Here is a 20,192-nt window from a genome sequence, read left to right as displayed (position 1 = left end):
CTGAGAATCAGGTCCCTGTGCGCACATGCACCAAGAATTGGAGTCACTGGCTCTTAGTGTGAATGCACTGGGAATCAGGGATCCCTGGCACAAATGATAAGAAACAGAGTTAAGTCGGTAGTGCTAAGTGTTGCCTCTTGCCCAGAGAATCAGGGTCCTAGTCAGCTTGGTTGCACAGTAGCACTGTGTCAGCAGGAGGTCTGCTCCTCTGCTGCAGAAAACAGACTTCCATGTGCGCTTGGCCAGAATTGAAGTCAGGTGGCACTGCTGCCCTGCATGGACTTCAGGTTTGGTCAACCGATTGTGTTGCAGGGAGCAAATTCCCGGTGTCCACGTGCTCCCAGGCTCAAATTCCTGTAGCACCACTGTGGCCGGTGTGAGGAAGGGGTCTATCAGTTACTATGGCACTGCCTGCAAGCCTGTGGGGAGGGGAATAAGCTCTGTGACTCACAGAAATCTGTAGCCTGGATGTCTGGATTCTTGGTGTCTGTGCGTCTGCAGCTGTGGTTGCAGGTCTCTGTCCCCAGATGCTGCAGGGTCCTGGCTTGCATCTGAGACCAGATTGGGTGGTGCTGAGGCCAGGATCCTAGTCTCAAGCAGCTCTGTTTCTCAAGATGGGATGGTCTGTGTGTCCACGCTGGCTGCCCCCAAAGTGTCCATGTTGTGCGTGGGGCTCCACTGTCTAAGATTGTCCAGTTTGTCAAGCCCTAGGAAGACCTGCAGAATATAAATGCCCCAGCTCATACATACACACACCACACATGTTCACACACTCATCTATTGCTCCATCACTCTTTCACACTCTTCCTCCCTACCTTCCTGCCAGTCACCATCTTCAAATCTAACAATATTATTTAAATACATCTGATCTAATGTGTCTTTAAGGCCACTGTTTTCTTGTTGATTTTATGTCTCGATGACCTCTCTATTGATGTCTGTGTAATGGTAATATCCCCCACTATGACTGTATTACTGTTGATCTCTCCCTTTATATTTATCAAGATTTGCTTTATATATTTAGGTGCTCCTCCAATGAATGTATAAATGTCACAAGGATCATATCCTCTGGTTGAATTGATCTTTTTATCATCATGAAATGTTCTTCTTCGTCTTTTGTTATAGCCATTGTTTTAAAGTATATTTTGTGGGCTATAAGTATTTCTATGCCATTTTTTTCCCATTTGGATAAAATATATTTTTCTATTCATTTACTTTGAGTGTGTGTGTATTTCTTTTGATACAATGTGGGTCTGTTGTAGATAACAAATGTAAAGTCTTGTTTTCTTATCCATTCAGCCACCCTATGTCTTTTGATTTATATTTACAATTAATCCATTTACATTTAGAGGGGTTATTGATAAGTATGCAGTTATTGCCACTTTATTATTCATATTTATTATCATTTGGTCCTTCTTAAAGAAGCCCCTTTAACATTTGTTGTATTACTAGTTTGGTGATGATAAACTCCTTTAGCTTTTTCTTGTCTGGGAAACTCTTCATCTCCCCTTCAATTCTAAATGATATCCTTCCTGGGTAGATTAATCTTGGTTATAGGTCCTTGCTTTTCATCACTTTGAATATTTCATGCCAATCCCATCTGCTTTATAAAGTTTTTGTTGGAAAATCATCTGACAGTCTTATGGGAACTCCCTTGTAGGTTACTAACGGGTTTTCTATTACTGCTTTTATTATCTCTTTGTCTTTAACATTTGTCATTTTAGTTATAATATGACTTGGAGTAGGCCTCATTAAGTTCGTCTTTTTTAAGGACTCTATGCTTCTTGGACTTGTGTGCCTACCTCCTTTGCCAGGATAGGAAAGTTTTCGGTCCTTATTATTTAAATAGGTTTTAAATCCCTTGCTGTTTCTTTTCTCCTTCTGGTACTCTAATATTCTAATTCTGGTTCACGTGATGATTCCTTAAACTGTCTTCATATTTTTGTATTTTGTTCCCTTTCTTTGTTCAGATTTGGTGTTTTATGCTACTATGTCTTCTAAATTGCTTAGTTGCACCTCTGCTTCAACTAATCTGTTGTTGATTCTCTCTGGCGAATTCATTATTACAGGCCTTGTAGTCTCCATTCTGTGGTGTGTGTTTTTTTTTCTTTTCTACATACTTTTTCATATTTACTATCGATTTTTTTTAAGTTCTCACTGAAATCATCTATTCTTCCTGATGTTCCTTAGTATCCTTATAACCATTACTTTGAACTCTGTATTTGGTAGATTTATTCCTTCCACTTTGTTCAATTCTTTTTCTACCATTTTCTCCTGTGAATTTGTGTAATCTTTTTTTTTTTTTTTTGTCTCCTCATTTTGGCTACCTCTCTGTGTTTGTTTTTATGTATGCAGTACATCTATAATATCTCACAGACTTTGAAGGCTGTCCTTATGTAGTATGTGCCCTGCTGTGCCCAGTGGCTCAGTATCCCTGGTAATCTGAGCCAGGGCTCCATGAATATCCCTTGTGTAGGTTGTGTGTGCCCTTATGATGTAGTTGATACATAATTTTTGTTGGCATGTCAGTCAGTGGAGTTGACCACAGTCTGACTGGCTATGAGTACTGGCCACAATCACAGTAGAAGAGCTACTGTGCAGGGGCTGACCCAATAAAGTGAGAGTCACAGCAGTGGGACTCTGGTGCCTGATTAGACCACCTTTTAAGTGTGCTGTTTGTGGACTGAATTAAGTGGTACTATATTTTGGTCTGATGCTGGGACTTGATTAGGAGGGTTTCCAGTATAGCCTGAAGTCAGAGACTGCCTTACTCTAACCTAAGGCCATTTGGTGGGAGTTAAAAGTTATCTGTAGTTTGTAGCTGTCTATGCCAGGCCGAGAGGACCATGGGAGAGGCTACATTGTGAACCAAATTAGGTGCCACCAATGCCAGGACTTGAGATGTTCAGAAAGAGTCACAGGGCATACTGAGACTAGTTACCACCTGAACGGAAGCTGAAGATCTTTGATATTTTTAAAGAAAGTTTACAATTTGAGTCACAGTCAGTTTCATCTGAAGAACAACTATTGAAGAGGTTTGGGTGGTGCAGGAGTTGGGTATACTGGGTCCCAGGGCGTGGCCATGGTGGGTTGAGCAGTGTTTAGCAGATTAATGCAGATGTGATGCCTATCTGTGACTGCAGGCTGTGTGGAGGGAAGTCTAAACACACAAACAATAGCATCTGACCTTCCCACCTAGGAAAGGCACACATTTCAGTTCCTCTCAGTTCCTCCTCAGACCTCCTGAGCTCTTTTCCCTTTAATGGAGCTTAGGGTAAGTGTGAGTATGTGACTCTGTGGGTGGTTGGGTTCCCCATAACCCTCCATCTCACCTAGATGGAATCCCTGCTGATTTTCATAGCCATATGTTGAGGGTACTGTTTTTCCCAGCACTGGTGCTCTGGGCTGGGGTAAACATGTGGGGTTGAGAACCATAGCTCCTCAGTGGGTTTTCCACAACTGAGATATCCCTCCTGATTTTCAAATGCTACACATGGGTTCTGAATCATCCAGTTTTGTATCTCCACCTCTTCTACCAATCTTGATGTGATTTTGTATTTATGACCTTAGTTATAGGACTTCTGTTCAGCTAGCCTTCATATAATTATTCAAGATGATTGCTTTATAATTTAGTTGTAATTTTAATATGGTCTTGGGAGGAAGTGAGCCCAGCATTTACCTAATATGCCATATTGACTAAAAGTGTATCCTTCTTTTCTAGGATCGCAGTCTAATGTCACTATGAATTAAGTTCAGTTGCTATTAAAAAACAATTATTCTACAAGAAACCAAGATGGTGGCATAGATAAACACCTAAACTGCTGCCTCCCACAACAATTTCAAAACTACAACTAAAAGGCAGAGCAGACATCACCAAGAACCACAGGAAAGCTGGCTAAGTGGAAATTCTACAACGAGAAGGAAAGAGGAAAGCACACGGAGAATCAGAACTGCAAAGAACTGAGGTACAGAAAAGTGTACACAGAAAGGAAGGGTGGCTGAATATCTGGCTGGCATTCTCTGGCAGGACAGGGAAGGAAGCCCCTGATTGCACTGAACCTCGTTACCACTGCACTGAAACCCAGTTCGGGGTGAAACACCATGGACCCAGGCTCATACGGGGGGAGTCTGGACAGTAGAGAGAAAGGCACACCAAGACTCAGAGAGGAAGCCGTGGCAGGCAAGGGTCTGGAGGTGCGCATGCTCGAGTGCACACATGACTAACTGCTGAGGTTGATGATATCTCTCCCTAGTGGGAGGTAGTCAGAAGATCTTGACTACATTGAACCCTAGTTCCAACTTCACTGAACCCCAACTCTGACTGCACTGAACCCCAGTTCCAGGCAAACCTGGAGGAATCTGAACTGTCAGGCAGAAATTCAAGGTAGCATGGAAGGCAGAGGTCTGGAGGCACCACGCAAGGACAGGGCTGATGGGAAGCCAAGACTGTCTGTTCAGCTCTGAGATTCCGCCCCATCCAAGCTGAGCACAGAGGCTTTTGCAATTTTGAATGTGTGATTCTATAAGGCTATGTCCAGCATAGGTCTCCACGCGTAGACACAGCTGATACACATAGCCAATTAGCCTGGAGGTCAATTACTCCCAGTGATACCAACAACAATCAAGACTTAAATACAACAAGGCTGTACACACAGACCACAAAGGGGTGCACCAACAGTGTCTACCTCAGTTGACTGGGGAGGCTGAACCACTGGGCCATATAGGAAACCTAGCACACAAAGCTACCCTACCAACTCAGGGAAACAGCTAAAATACAGAAACAAAGAAACAGATCACAAATGAAAGAAATGGAGGAAAATAAATGACTGGATATAGAATTCAAAACCACAGTTATATGGTTTTTCAATAATTTCATAGAAAAGGCCAATAAATTTAGCCAGATCCTCAAGGATATGAAAAAAGACCAACTAGAAATTAAACATACACTAGCTGAAATAAAAATATTATACATAGACACAACAACAGATGAGAGGAATGCAAAAATCAAGTCAAAAATTTGAAATACAAAGAAGCAAAAAACACTCAACCAGGAAAGCAAAAAGCAAAAAGAATTAAAAAATTGAAGATAGTGTAAGAAACCTCTGGGACAACTTCAAGCCTACCAACATCAGAATTATGGGGGTGCCAAAAGGAGAGAGAGAGCAAGATACTGAAAACCTATTTGAAGAAATAATGACTGAAAATTTCCCCTACCTGGTGAAAGAAATAGATTTACAAGTCCAAGAAGCACACAGAACCCCAAACAAAAGGAATCTGAAGAGGGCCATACCAAGACACATCATAATTAAACTGCCAAGAGCAAAAGGCGAAGAGAGAATATTAAAAGCAGCAAGAGAAAAACAGTTAATTACCTACAAGAGAGCACCCATATGATTGTCAGCTGATTTCTCAATAGAAACTATGCAGGCCAGACGGGAGTGCCAAGAAATATTCAAAGTGATGAATAGCAAGAACCTACAACCAAGATTACTATACCCAGAAAAGTTATCACTCAGAATGGAAGGTCAGATAAAGAGCTTCACAGATAAGAAAAAGCTAAAGTTCATCACCACCAAACCAGTATTATATGAATACATGGATCAAAAATAAAAAGTGCTATTTCAGGAGACCCAAGATGGCGACCAGCAAGAAGGTAGGAAGGCAGAGTGTGTGAGAGAGTGAGGGAGAAATAGAGGAGTATGTGGATGTGAGTGGTGTGTGTGAGTGAAAGCTAGGGACAGTTAGATCTTGCAGGTCTTCCAAGGGGCTGTCAAACCAGGCAGTCTTCGATGGCAAAACCCACTGCCACTGCAAACACTCTGGGGGTGGCGATCATGGGCTCAGAGACCATGCCATCTTAAAGAACAGAACTCCTTGAGACTAGGATCCTAACCTTGCCACTACCCAATCTGGTCTCAGATGCAAACTATGACCCTATAGCCACTTGGATAAAAGACCTGCTACCACAGCTGCAGACCCATGGACACCAAGACCCCAGGCACACTGGCCGCAGATTTCTGACAGTCATAGAGCCAATCCCCCTCTATGCCAGCCCTGCAGCAGTGGCATAAGAACTGCCAGATCCTCTCCAACCAAACTGGCTTCCTGCTCACACACTTCAGTGGCAGTGGCACTACCTGAATTTGAGCCTGAGTGTGCAGACACTGGAAGTTTGTTTCCCGCAGCCAGGCCCTTGCTCACACAGGGAGGCTGTGCTAAATTTGAGCCTCAGAGTGTGAATTCAGGGAGTTTGTTTCCTGCAACCAAACCCTGGTCCCATGCAGGGAGGCTTCACTAAATTTGAGCCTGGGTATGTGGACACAGGGAGTTTGTTTCCCTCAGTGCACACCCACATGACCAGACCCCAGGCCCACTAAGGATGGCAGAGCCACCTGACCTTGATTCAGGGCAAGCACACACAGAAAGCTGTTTTCCACAGGGCAGGAGTGGACATCCTGCCGAATCAGTGCTATTGTACAATCCGGTCCCCCACACACAGACTGGGGACCCTGATTCTGCACGTGAGAGGCAGCACTGAGCACCAGTGACTTAACTCTGTTTTTCATGCACCCAGGATCCCTGATTCCCAGTGCATTCAAACTAAGAGCCAGTGACTCCAATTCTTTGCACAAGTGCACACAAGTTCCCTGATTCTCAGCACAAAGCTGCCCGAAGCAACAGAAACTCTGATACTCGATTATTGCATGGGCACAGGGGATCTCTGATCCTTGACACATGCTAGGGGACTCTGATTTTTCAGGACAATCCAGCTGGGTCTCTGTTTCAGCGTGGTGCAGGCAGGGTCCCTGATTTTAGGTGTGCACACAAAGCCACACTAAGTGCCTATAACGCTGATCCTGGGTGAGCACGGCTCCAACCAACCCACAGCAGCCACACAACTTGGTGTCAGAGCTCTTCAGTGACACTTAGGGGGGGAGGGGGAGAAGCTCCCACTTCACATGGCCCAGGCCCATGCAACCCGAAATTTGAACCTCCTGGTGATAGTTAGAATGGGGTGACAAGGAAGCAATCCCTGGAGGAAAGAAAATGAGGAATCGCCAAGGAAGGAAATAAGTGAAAAGGAAGCATGCAACATGTCAGAAAAAGAATTCAGAGTAATGGCCATACAGTTCATAAACTGGATGGACAAGAAAATTTACAACCTATGCAAAAACCAAGAAGAAATAAAAATTGATACAGCTACAATCAAAAACACCGTGGAAGGTTTCAACAATAGACTGAAAGAAGCAGAGGACCAAATTAGTGAGTTTGAAGATAAGGTACAGAAACAAGCCCAATCTGAAGAACGACTGGGGGAAAAAATTTAAAAAGCAAGAGGAGAGCCTAAGGAAGCTTTTGGACAATGAAAAATGAAGTAACATACGTATATTAGGGGTGCCAGAAGGACAAGAAGAGCAGCAATGATGAGAAAATCTATTTGAAGAAATAATGACAGAAAACTTCCCTGATATGGGGAAGAAAATGTCACACAAGTACAGAGTTCCAAGCAAGGTGAAATCCCAAAAGACTCACAATAAGACACATCATAATTACAATGGCAAATGTTAACAACAAAGAGAGAATCTTAAAGACTGCAAAAGAGAGATAGTTACCTACAAAGATTCCCCCATCAGATTATCAAATGATTTCTCAACAGAAACACATCAAGATAGAATGGAATGGAAAGAGGTATACAAAGTCTTGTAAAGCAAAGGACTGAATCCAAGAATACTCTATCCTACAAGACTATAAATCAAAATTGAGGGGGAAGTCAGAAGCTTTGCAGACAGAAAAAAAGTTAATGAAGTTTATTGGTACCAAGCCAGCAATGGAAATAATGCTAAAGAGAATGTTGTAAAAAGAAAAAATATATAAAGGGAGGAAGGAGCAGAGGCATAAAACAGAGAAATGGCTACAAACAAGTACCTATCAATAATAACATTAAATGCAAATGAATTAAATGCTTCAATCAAAAGACATCAAGTGAATGAATGGATAAGAAAACATGACCCATATATATATTGTCTACAAGAGACCCAATTCAGAATAAAGGACTCACACAGACTAAAAGTGAAGGGATAAAAAAAAATATTTAAAAGGCAAATGGAAATTTTAAAAAATCCTGGGGTAGCAATACTTATATCTGACAAAATAGACCTGAAATTGAAGACCATAACAAGATACAAGAAAGGCCACTCCATAATTCTAAAGGGATTGATACAAGAAAAGGATATAACTCTGGTAAACATTTATACACCCAATCCAGGAGCACCCAAATAATTTTTTTAAAAAACCCTTCTATAGTATATCAGGGGTGATATTGACAGCAACACAATCATAGCAGGAGACTGTAGTACCACATTAACATCACTGAATAAATCCTCTAGACAAAAAATTAGCAAAGAAACTTCAATCCTAAACGACTCACTAGATCAGATGGACATAATCAACATCTTTAAAATATTTCACCCAAAACTAAAGAATACATGTTCTTCTCAAGTGAACATGGGACATTTTCAAAGATAGACCACATACTGGGACACAGAAAAGTCTCTCCAAATTTGAGAGGAATTAAATCATATCAAGCATCTTCTCAAATCATAATGGCATAAAATGAGAAATCAAGTACAGTAAAAACAATCAGAAAAATGGAAACATTTAGAGCCTGAATAGCATCCTATTAAATAATGATTGAATTTCCAAAGAGATCAAAGAAGAGATTTAAAATATCCTGGAAACTAAAGACAATAAAAACACAATGCAAAAAAAATTTTGGGACACAGTGAAAGCAAACTTGAGAGGGAAGTATATAGCTCTACAGGCCCACCTCAAAAAACAAACAACAACAACAACAAAGAAAAAAATGCTAGTAAATCATTTAACACTACAACTCAAACAATTAGAAAAAGAACAAGTAAAGCCCAGAGTGAGCAGAAAGGAGATAATAAAGATCAGAACAGAAATAAATGACATAGAGACCAAAACAAAAATAAAAACAAACAAACAAACAAAAATACAAAAGATCAATGAAACCAAGAGCTGGTTCTTTGGAAGGGTAAACAATATTGATGAACTTCTAGCCAGCCGAGCTCACCAAGAGGCAAATAGAGAAGACCCAAATAAACAAAATCAGAAAGAAAACAGGTGAAATAACAACAGACCCCACAGAAATACAAAGAATCATTTAAAAAAAAATACTATGAGCAACTCTACTTCAACAAAAGGGTAAACATAGAAGAAATGGACATATGCCTTTAAAAATATGACCTTCCCAAACTCAGCCAGGAGGAATAAAAAAATCTGAATAGGCCAATAACTATGGAGGAAATTGAAACAGTAATAAAAAAAAAATCTTCCATAAAACAAAAGGCCAGATCCAGACAGCTTCACAGAGAAGTTTTATAAAACATTCAAAGAAGAAATAAAACCTGCCGAAACTGGTTTGGCTCAATGGATAAAGCATTGGCTTAGGGACTGAAAGGTCCCGGGTTCGATTCCAGTCAAGGGCATGTACCTTGGTTGCAGGCATATCCCCAGTGGGGGGTGTGCAAGAGGCGACTGATCGATGACTCTCTCTCATTGATGTTTCTAACTCTCTATCTCTCTCCCTTCCTCTCTGTACAAAATCAATAAAATATATTTTAAAAAAAGAAGAAGAAGAAATAAAACCTATCTTCCTCATAATATTCCAAAAAAAATTCACCAGGAAAGAGCACTTCCAAGCCCTTTCTACAAAGCCAACATTAGCCTAATCCAAAAACAGATAAAGACAATACAAAGAAAGAGATATATAGGCCAATATCCCTCAAAAAGTTAGACGCCAAAATCCTCAACAAAATCATAGTAAATCAAATCCACGAATACATTACAAAAATTATACATCTTGAACAAGTGGGATATATTCTAGTGATGCAAGGATTGTACAATATCTGCAAATAACTAAATGTGATACACCATATAAACAGAGTGATAAAAATCATATCATCATATCTATTGATGCAGAAAAAGAATTCTACAAAATCCAACACCCTTTTTTGATAAAAATAAAAAAAATTAAAAAAAACCTGCAAGGTGGGAATTGAAGGGTCATACCTCAAGATAACAAAATCCATATATGACAAACCCATAGCCAACATCATACTCAATGGACAAAAACTAAAACAATTTCCCCTAAGAACAGGAACAAGACATGTATGACCACTCTCACCACTCCTGTTCAACATAGTACTGGAAGTGCTAGCCATTGTGATCAGAAAGAAGAAGAAATAAAAGGCATCCAAATATGAAAAGAAAAAAATAAAACTGTCCTTATTTGCAGATGACATGATACTGTACATAGAAAACCCCATAGATTCCATAAAAATTATTAAACTTAATAAATTAATTTAGCATTGTGGCAGGATACAAAATTAATGCCAATAAATCTATGGCATTTCTATACAACAATAGTTAACTTATAGAAAGAGAGACTAAAAAGGCAATCCCATTTACCATCACACCAAAAAAATTGAGATACCTAGGAATAAACTTAACTAAGGAAGTAAAAGAAATGGGAAAAAAAGGAAGTAAAAGAACAATACATGGGAAATTACATGAAACTGAAAAAAAATAGATAGACGAAGACATAAACAGATGGAAGAACATACCATGTTCATGGATTGGTAGAATCAACATAATCAAAATGTCCATACTACCCAAAGCAATCTATAAATTCAATACCATAATAGTAGAGAACTTTGACTCCCCATTAACATCATTGGCTATATCTTCCAGAAAAAAAATATCAACAAAAAAACAGTGACCTTAAATGACACCCTAGATCAGATCCACATAATTGTTATTTACAGAACACTTAATATCAAATCTATAGAGTATATATTCTTCTGCAAATAAAACATTCTCAAAAAATGACCACATGTTAAGACACAGCTTAAGTATTAAACATTTCATGAAAAATAAAATCATATCAAGGATTCTCTCAGGTCACAATGACCTGAAACTAGAAATCAACTACAGTTAAACAAAACAAAACAAAACAAACAAACAAAAAACATAGGGGAGTTCGAAATGACAGCCAAATAGGCAGACATGTCCTGTGCCTTCTAACAGAGCAGATAAAAGGAACAACTAAATCACATAACATCCACCCAGAATTGGTGAATTAAACAAAGCTAGTGAGATAATCCATGACTGGGAAGGAAAGGGGACACCAAGAGAATGGTAGGATTGGGGACCTGGGAGAGAGATATGTGCAACCAACATAACTAGAGTGGCAGAAGGAACCTGTGCTGTACTAAGTATGAGTCCCTTGGGAACACAAATAACACTCGACTTAGGAAGGGTCCACATGGCTGATGGCTGCCAGGGAATCTAGCTCTAAATCCATAGATGCAAGAGGCTGCACCCAGAAAGGCAGCCTGAAGAACTGCTGGAGCTGTGTAGTATCAGGGAGAGAAACTTGTAGTGGCATGGTCCTTTTGCCTTTATATTTTCCTTGTTTTTGTTAACTAAACTCTGTTAATTGGACAAATCAATTACAATTACTCACAAAAGCCTCAGTTCAGGTGGAGGTACAGTTTGTGGAGACTGTGGAGAGGCTGTGGAGGGGAGTAAAACAGGGAGAGTTGATGAGGAATCCAGGACTGGAACATTCTGCACCCTCCAATCACAAGCAGCCATGTTTCTCCTGAAAAGCCAGCCCATCCCAGAAGCACCCTCAGGGCAACTAGTGCAGACACAGAGCTTTGCAGAGGAAACTTAATAACCCACAGAAGCCCTGGGGGACTGGGTTGAGGGGATGTTTGGTATTAGAAACACCCCACCTAAAGTCTAGGTAAGAAATTGATGCTTGTGTAAATAAGGCTGAAATCAGGCAGACAAACAAAGAAGCCAGATTGGTCCCACCTGCCTGCAACCAAGGCTGAGAAGACAGACACAGAGGAACAGTGGATCACTGGGAATGTCAACACAGTGCTGACTAACAGGAAACTGAGTAGTGACAGACAAAACAGTAGAGAGGGGACTTAAACCAGCCACAATGGGACATTAAATCTCAGCTGAAGTGAACATCACTTCACTTTTTATTTTTATCTTTTATTTAAGGGAGAAAATTTGTTTTCTATTTTTTTTACCTTTTATTTTTTTGTATTATTTTTCTTCATTCTATTTTTGTATCATTTTATTTAATCTTAGTTTGTTTTTTTCCCACCCTTTTATTCCTCACTTCTCCCTTTTTCAGCCTGTTTCTCTTCTCCTGTTCGTGTTTTAGTTTTTCTCTCTCCTTTCTTTTTAACCCTTGTTAAAAAATAATCTTCTTTATCTGATTTAGATATGTGTTATTATTATTGTAGTCTTTGTTGGCTTACTCATATATCTAATTTCCTCTCCCTTGCTCCAACTCCATGCAACTTTCTCTTTTCTCTCTCTTTGCTAACCAATTTTTTATGTTTTTGTTTTTCCTCTCCTCTCTTGTTCTCTATTTATCCTAATTGCTTAATTAGTTTCACTCACTAACTGAAGCTTTTCTGCTTTCTCCTCTATTCTCCTTTTCCAAAAGTAGATGAATATATGGATAGATACATTTAAAAAAATAATCTTTTATATTTTTAATTTCTTGATTATTTTATTTTTATTTTTCTTCTTATCCACTTATTCTTTTTCTACATCCACTATACTGAACTATGGCCATTCTGTATTAATTCCTTTTACTTTCTGGTTATAAGCTCTACCTCCACAGATTCTACCCCCTCCCCCTTTTTGAGATGGTTTGTTGTCTGCATTTTTTTGTTTATTTGTTTGCTTTGGAGAGTTTTGTCACCATATATGTGTGTCTTTGTCCTCTACTTTTTTATTTTTCTGTTCTCTCTTACCTGCTTTCTTTTATCAATATAATTTTTCTCTCTCTCTTCTCTCTTCTATTCTCTGATGGCCACTTTTATTGGGTTATCAATATCGTGAGTACATTGATACTTTTCTCTTTGTGTAGTGTCTTGCCAATTTGTATTTTGTACTACTTGGTCAATGTGGAAGAGAGTAATCCATGTGACAAAACACCTCGAGAGGAGATTCCACTGACAAATGGGACAATGACACTCAAGACCCAAGAATATCAAAAGAACACAAATATTCAAAGTAGAGGGCATCCCTAGATTAGCCAGCCCAAAAGACCTGAGAGATTGTACCACTGGTTCTCACAAAACATCTACTATATAAGAAACTCAAAAAAATCTGAGTGACATACAAGTTTCATCTAATAAAGTCTCCAACTTTTCAGACCTCAGGGACCACCAGTGGACCACTGGTTGGTGACCACTGCTCCAAAGGTTTTCTTAAAACAATGGTCACTAACCTTTCAGACCTCAGGGACCACCACATAGAAACAACAACAAAGTAACAGCAAAATTGGTGAAACAACGTAACAACCTCCAAATGACATGAAAGAAGGAATCACCAGAAAAGGAAATAAATGAAAGGGAGGCAAGCAATTTGTCAGAGAAATAATTCAGAGCAAAGGTCATAAGGATGCTCAAAAGGATGGAAGACAAATTCAACAACATGTGTAAGAATCAAGAAGAAAATAAGAACCAAGAGAAATGCAGAATAATAAAGATGCAATAAACAACAAAAAGGAAATATCAACAATAGACTAAAGAAGCTTAGGATTGCATCAGGGAGCTTGAATACAAGGTAGAAGAAAACACCTGAGTAGAGCAACAGCTGTAAAAACATCTTAAAAAGAAGAAAGAGAGCCAAAGGGAACTTTGGGATAACACGAAACAACATCTACATAACAGAGGTGCTAGAAGGAGAGGAAACAAAGCAAGGAATAGAAATCCTGTTTGAAAAAATAATGACAGAAAATTTCCCTGGTATTGGGAAGAAAAACTCATACAAGGACAAGAAGCACACGAAGTCCCAACAGGATGAACTCAAAAAGATTGAAATGAAGACTCATCATAACTGAATTGGCCAAAACCAATGACAAAGTAAGAATCTTAATGTCTTCCAGAGAAGGAGACACAAGTTACTTATAAGGGATATTCCATTAGACTATCAACTGATTTCTCAACAGAAATTCATCAGGCCAGAAGGGAATGGAATGAAATATACAAAATGATGCAAAGCAAGAGACTGAATCCAAGAATACTATACCCAGCAAGGCCATCATTCAAAACTGAAGGTGAAATCAGGAGCTTCAAAGATAAAAAAAAAAAAAAAAGGCTAAGGGAGTTTATTACCACCAGGCAGCAAGTGCCTGCTGTAAGAAGAAGAAATAGGAAGGGTAGAATAATAAAATTGCTGACAAACAAGTGCCTATAAATAGTAACCATAAATGTAAATTGATTAAATGTTCCAATCAAAATACATAGGCTAACTGAATGGATAAAAAATATGACCCATATATCTTTTGCCTACAAGAGACCCATCTCAGACAAAGAACTCACACAGACTGATAGTGAATGGATGGGAAAAAGTTTTTCAGGAAAATAAAAATTAAAAAAAAAAAAACATGGGCAGCAATACTTATATTGGAGAAAATAGACCTCAAACTGAAGGCCATAACAAGAGATGAAGGTCACTTCATAATACTAAAGGGATCACTTCAACGAGAGGTTATAACTCTGGTAAACATATCAAATACAATACAAGAGCAACCAAATACATTAAAAAAAAAAAACTTCAAGAAGATATCAAAGGAGAGATGGACAGCAATACAATCATAGTAATGGACTTTAATACCCCACTAACACGACTGGATAAATCCTCTAAACATAAAATCAGCAAAAAACCATCAATCCTAAATAACTCACTAGATTAGATAGAATTAATTGACATCTTCAGAACATTTCACCCCAAATGTTCAGAAGCTGTTTGATATTAAAATTGGAACTCAAAAGAACTGTTGGCCCAGAAAGGAACTCACTACAGACTGATTCATTTGCCTCTCAGCATAACCATTATGGCTTGTCTCAGTTATGGTTCTTACAAGGGTATTTCTTGGATCTCATGATCTCACACATCTAGAGGAAATAATGAACAACATAAACTGATGAACAAAAACAGACCCAGAGAAAGAAAAGCAGCGATCAGACTGTCAAACCTCAAAGGGAAAGTAGGGGAGGGTGGGGGTAAGGGAGAGAGATTAACCAAAGGACTTGTGTGCATGCATATGGGCTTAGCCAGTGGCCATGGACAGCTTAGCCAGTGGCCACATGGGCTTAGCCAGTGGCCATGGGGGGGGGGCATATGTGGGGAGTAGGTATGGGAATAGGGGGATGAGGACAATTATGTGATACCATAATCAATAAAATTTAAAAAAAATAATTAAAAAAACAAACACTTGGGGGACAAAGAGGATGCTATTAAACAACATTGGGTTACCAAATACATCAAAGAAGAAATAAAAAAAAAAAACCAAAACATCCTGGCAAGAAAATTCAATGAAAACAAAACAATGCAAAATCTATGGGACAGAGTGAAAGCAGTCCTGAGAAGAAAGTTCATAGGTCTACAGTCCTACCTCAAAAAACAAGAAAATATTTTAATAAAAATATCTAACCCTAAAACTTAAACAAGAAAGAGCAACAAGAAAAAAACTAGCATTAGAAGAAGGAATGAAATAATAAAGATAAGAATGGAAATAAAAGACATAGAGACCAAAATAACAATACAAAAGATCAACAATATCACAAGCAAGTTCTTTGAAAGTATAAACAAGATTGATGAACCTCTAGCCAGGATCACCAAGAAACAAAGAGAAAGGACCCAAATACACAAAACCAGAAATCAAATAGGTGAAGTAGCAACAGACCCCACAGAAATAAAAAGGATTACAACAACAACAGGAAAAATACTAGGAATTATTCTACTCCAATAGAGTGGTCAATCTAGACGATGTGAACATATTCTTAGAAAAATACAAGCTTCCAAAACTCAATCAGGAAGAATAAAAATACCTGAATAGGTTGATAACTACTGATGAAATTGAAGCAGTAATCAAAAATCTTCCAGCAAACAAAAGCCCGGAGCCAGACGGCTGATCAGGGAAGCTTTACAAAATATTAAAAGAAGAACTAAAACTGCCGAGACCGGTTTGGCTCAATGGATAGAGCGTCGGCTTGGGGACTGAAGGGTCCCGGGTTTGATTCCGGTCAGGGGCATGTACCTTGGTTGCGGGCACATCCCCAGTAGGGGGTGTGCAGGAGGCAGCTGGTAGATGACTCTCTCTCTCTCTCATCGATGTTTCTAGCTCTCTATCTCTCTCCCTTCCTCTCTGTACAAAATCAATAAAATATATTAAAAAAAAAAAAAGAAGAAGAACTAAAACTTATCCTCCTCAGACTGTTCAAAAAAATTCTAGAGGGAGGAACACTTCCAAGCTTATTCTATGAAGCCACCATCACCCTAATACCAAAACCAGATAAATACAACAAAATGAAAGAAAATTACAGGCCAATATCTCTCATAAACATAGATGCCAAAATCTTCAACAAAATTATAGCAAATCAAATCCAGCAGTACATCAAAAAGATCATACGCCATGACAAACTAGGATTTATCCCTGGGATGCTAGGATGGTACAATACCCACAAATCAATAAATGTGATATATCACATAAACAAATTGAGAGATAAAAATCACACAGTCATATCAATTGAGGAAGAAAAAGCATTTGACAAAATCTAACACCCTTTCTTGATAAAAATTCTAAATGGGAATAGAAGGATCATACCTCAACATCATAAAACCCATATATGACAAACACACAGCTAACATCATACTCAATGGGCAAAAACTAAAAGCAATTCACCCGAAAAAAGATGGCGTCTGGCAGTACCGAGCTGAGGTAGAGGGAGTGAATGAGTGAGGGTATGAAAGGAGTGTGTGTGGATGAGTGAGGGAAAGTTAAATCTTGCAGGAGTGGCTGGCAGACAGGCTCTCCTTGACAAGGAGAGACTACCACTGCTGTGGGCACTCCCCAGATGGCGGGACTCAAGCAAGGAACCCATACCATCTTGAAGACGTTTTTAAGAAACTCATCAACACCACCACCAAGATAGGCCTTGGAACTGACCCAAAACCCAGCAGCCACTCCAGCCAATATCCTGCTACCCAGCTGCAGACCCACAGACCCTGGGACCTCACCTCCAAAGCAAGACACCCATGAAAACACACATAGTGTCCCAGAGGAAAATAATTTGGGCAAAAAATGAAAAAGGATCCCAAAACAAATTTATAGAAAGGATTCCTTTATTAACTTTTGGTTGAGAATGTGTTTGTATATTTTCAGAAAACAACTCCGAGATCATGTGGATTCCTGCAACAGAGAGGAATTGACAGGACTGCTCCAGCCATGAAGACAGAAGAGAAACAGTCCAAAGATGGAAGACGCTGACAATGCCTTGCCATACTAGCAGTCAGCAGCTATGCATCACTGCAGGTTTCCCAGGACCAAACCAGAGAGGGTCAGACCTGCATTACCACCATTTGTCCACCATTCAGTACTGAAATATCATTGCTGACATGTACACATAAGGAACTGTTTGACATGGAAATTGGGACTTAAAAGAACCATTGGCCCAGAAAGAAACTCACTATAGACTGATTCATTTGCCTCTCAGCATAACCATCATTACTTGTCCCATTTTTGGTTTTCATAAGTGTATTTCTAGTATCACATGAGCTCACTCATCTAGGGGAAATGATGAACATAGACTAAAGAACAAGAACAGTTCCAGAGACAAAGAAACATCGATCAGACTGTCAAACCTCAGAGGGAAGGTAGGGAAGGGTGGGATAAAGGAGAGAGATCAACCAAAAGACTTGGATGCATGAATATGAGCCTAACCGGTGGTCATGGACAATAGGGGAATGGGGGCATGCATGGGGAGGGTGTTGGGATGGGAATGGGGGGGATGAGGACAGATATGTGATACCTTAATCGATAAAGAAATTTAAAAAAAAAAGAAATGCTAAAGGGACTGCTGTAATAAGAAACAGAGAGAGATAAAAAATAGCATAGATAATTAAAATGAAAATAAATAGTACCTATTGATAAAAACCTTAAATGTAGATGCATTAAATGGTCCAATCACAAGACATAGGGAAAGGGAAAACCAAGATGGAAGAATAGGTAAACACTGGTACTCACAACCTCTCACAACCACATCAAAATTACAATTAAAATACAGAAGAACCAATATTTACAACATTCAGAAACCTGGCTGAATGGAAACCCTACAACTAGAGAAGTAAAGAGGAAAACATGTTGAGACTGGTAAGAGAGGTGAGGCAAAGAACAGGCTTGTCAGACAAAAATGTGTGGTGTGTTTTTAAATTGGGAGGAATTTCATGGCTCAGGAGGCCTCCTGTGAGAAGCAAGTAGTCCCAGCCCCACACCAGACTCCTCAGCCCAGGATTTGAATGCCTGGAAGAGAAGTCCCCATAACTTTGGGCTATAAAAATCAACAAGGATTGAGGCTGAGTGACATGGAGGCTGCTGGGGTCCAAGAGAGTTCTACAAAAGGGCTGGAACAAGGACTTCCTCAAACTCACTTCCTCTGAGCTATAGCACTGTGGTAGGGACTTGAGGGTGTGTGGGGGGATCCAGGTACATGTGGAGAGAAACTGGCTTTTCTGGTATCAGGGAGAGAACTCAGAGACAGCTTTCTCCCAGACAAGATACTCAAAAGGTTCCTTGTTCCCATGCTGAGATGCTCTCATAGCAGAGCTGACTGGTAGCCTTGAGTCTGCCATCAACCTGGCTCACACTGTTCCTTCTGATTACTATCTGAGACCCCATCCCATCCAATTTGCATTCCCATTCAAGCTGCTTGTAGTGGCTTTTCCATATGAATGGCCTATCCTAAAGCAGCCATCTGCAGATCACTGTTGTTCCTGCCAGGTAGCCCCAGGCAGAGGCTGATTTTGCACATCCAGGATGGACTCAGAGCCAGTGTATACAGTGGACAGCTTCAGATCACACCAGATTACAACCCTACACATCCATGAGTGACGCACTCCAAGGGCAGACTCAGGGAACACCAAAGTCCCACTGAAGCAAGTCGTGTTCCATAAGGATGTCTCCTGCAGTTTTTCTGCTTTTGTCACTGCTGGTCCTCACAGCCAATTGGCCTGGAAATCAATTCTTCCCAGTGATGCCAACAGCAATCAAGACTCAACTACAACAAGACTGTGCATACAGCCCACACAGGGACACAGCTAGAGTGCCCAGCTCAGGTAACTGGAGAGGCTAAACCACTGGGCCCTACAGGACATCTATTACACAAGGACACTACCAATTTCAGGAGGCATAGCAGAACTACTTAATATTTAGAAACAAACACAGGAAAACAGCCAAAATGTGAAGAAAGAAATATGTCACAAATGAAAGAATGGAAAAGAATCTCAAAAAAAAAAGAACTAAATGAAAGGAAGCAAACAAACTACTAGATACAGAGTTCAAGGGACATAGTGAAAGCATCAAAGCAACAAAATGTTTCACAGATATAGAACAAATATTCTAAAATTTATATGGAATAAAAAAACGACCCCAAATAGCTGCAGAAATCTTGACAAAGAAGAACAAAGTTAGAGGAATCAACAATACCATATATCAAGTTAAACTACAAAGCCACCATAATCAAAACAGCCTGTTACTGGCACAAGAACAGAAATATAGATCAATGGAACAGAACAGAGAACCCAGAAATTGACCCAAGCCATTATGCTCAATTAATATTTGACAAAGGAGGCAAGAGCATACAATGGAGTCAAGACAGTCTCTTCAATAAATAGTGTTGGGAAAATTGGACAGACTCCTGAAAAAATGAAACTAGACCACCTACTCACACCATACACAAGAATAAACTCAAAATAGATTTTAAAAAAACCTAAATGTAAATTGGGGAACCCTAAAAATTTAAGAAGAAACCATAGGTAGCAAAATTTCAGACATGTCTCATAACAATATGTTTATGGATACATCTCCTAGGGCAAAGGAAACTAAGGAGAAAATAAACAAATGGGACTACATCAAAATAAAAAGCTTCTGTACAGCAAAAGAAACCATCAACAAAACAAAAAGGGAGCCCACAGTATGGCAGAATATATTTGGCAATGATACATCCGATAAAGGGTAATATCCAAAATATATAAGGAATTCACACAACTTAACAAAAGGAAGACAAGCATTC

At 39.5% G+C, this 20,192-nt stretch overlaps 1 protein-coding gene across 10 annotated transcripts in view; it reads right to left on the bottom strand.

The window, feature by feature from the left end:
- NEXMIF (neurite extension and migration factor) overlaps window positions 1-20,192 on the bottom strand; it is a 365,486-nt gene that overhangs the window by 220,115 nt on the left and 125,179 nt on the right. For 4 of the 10 annotated variants that reach the window (XM_084869416.1, XM_084869415.1, XM_084869417.1 and 1 more), the window contains one exon: window positions 11,546-11,594. The exons of the other annotated variants lie outside the window; for them this stretch is intronic. The gene's annotated coding sequence lies outside the window, so the exon portion shown is untranslated. The remainder of the gene's footprint in view (window positions 1-11,545; window positions 11,595-20,192) is intronic. 10 annotated transcript variants of the gene reach the window in all.

This window comes from Pipistrellus hanaki (genome assembly GCF_964339955.1).
Source record: "Pipistrellus hanaki genome assembly, chromosome: X".
Taxonomy (NCBI): Eukaryota; Metazoa; Chordata; class Mammalia; order Chiroptera; family Vespertilionidae; genus Pipistrellus; species Pipistrellus hanaki.
This window is presented reverse-complemented; position numbering and strand designations above follow the sequence as displayed.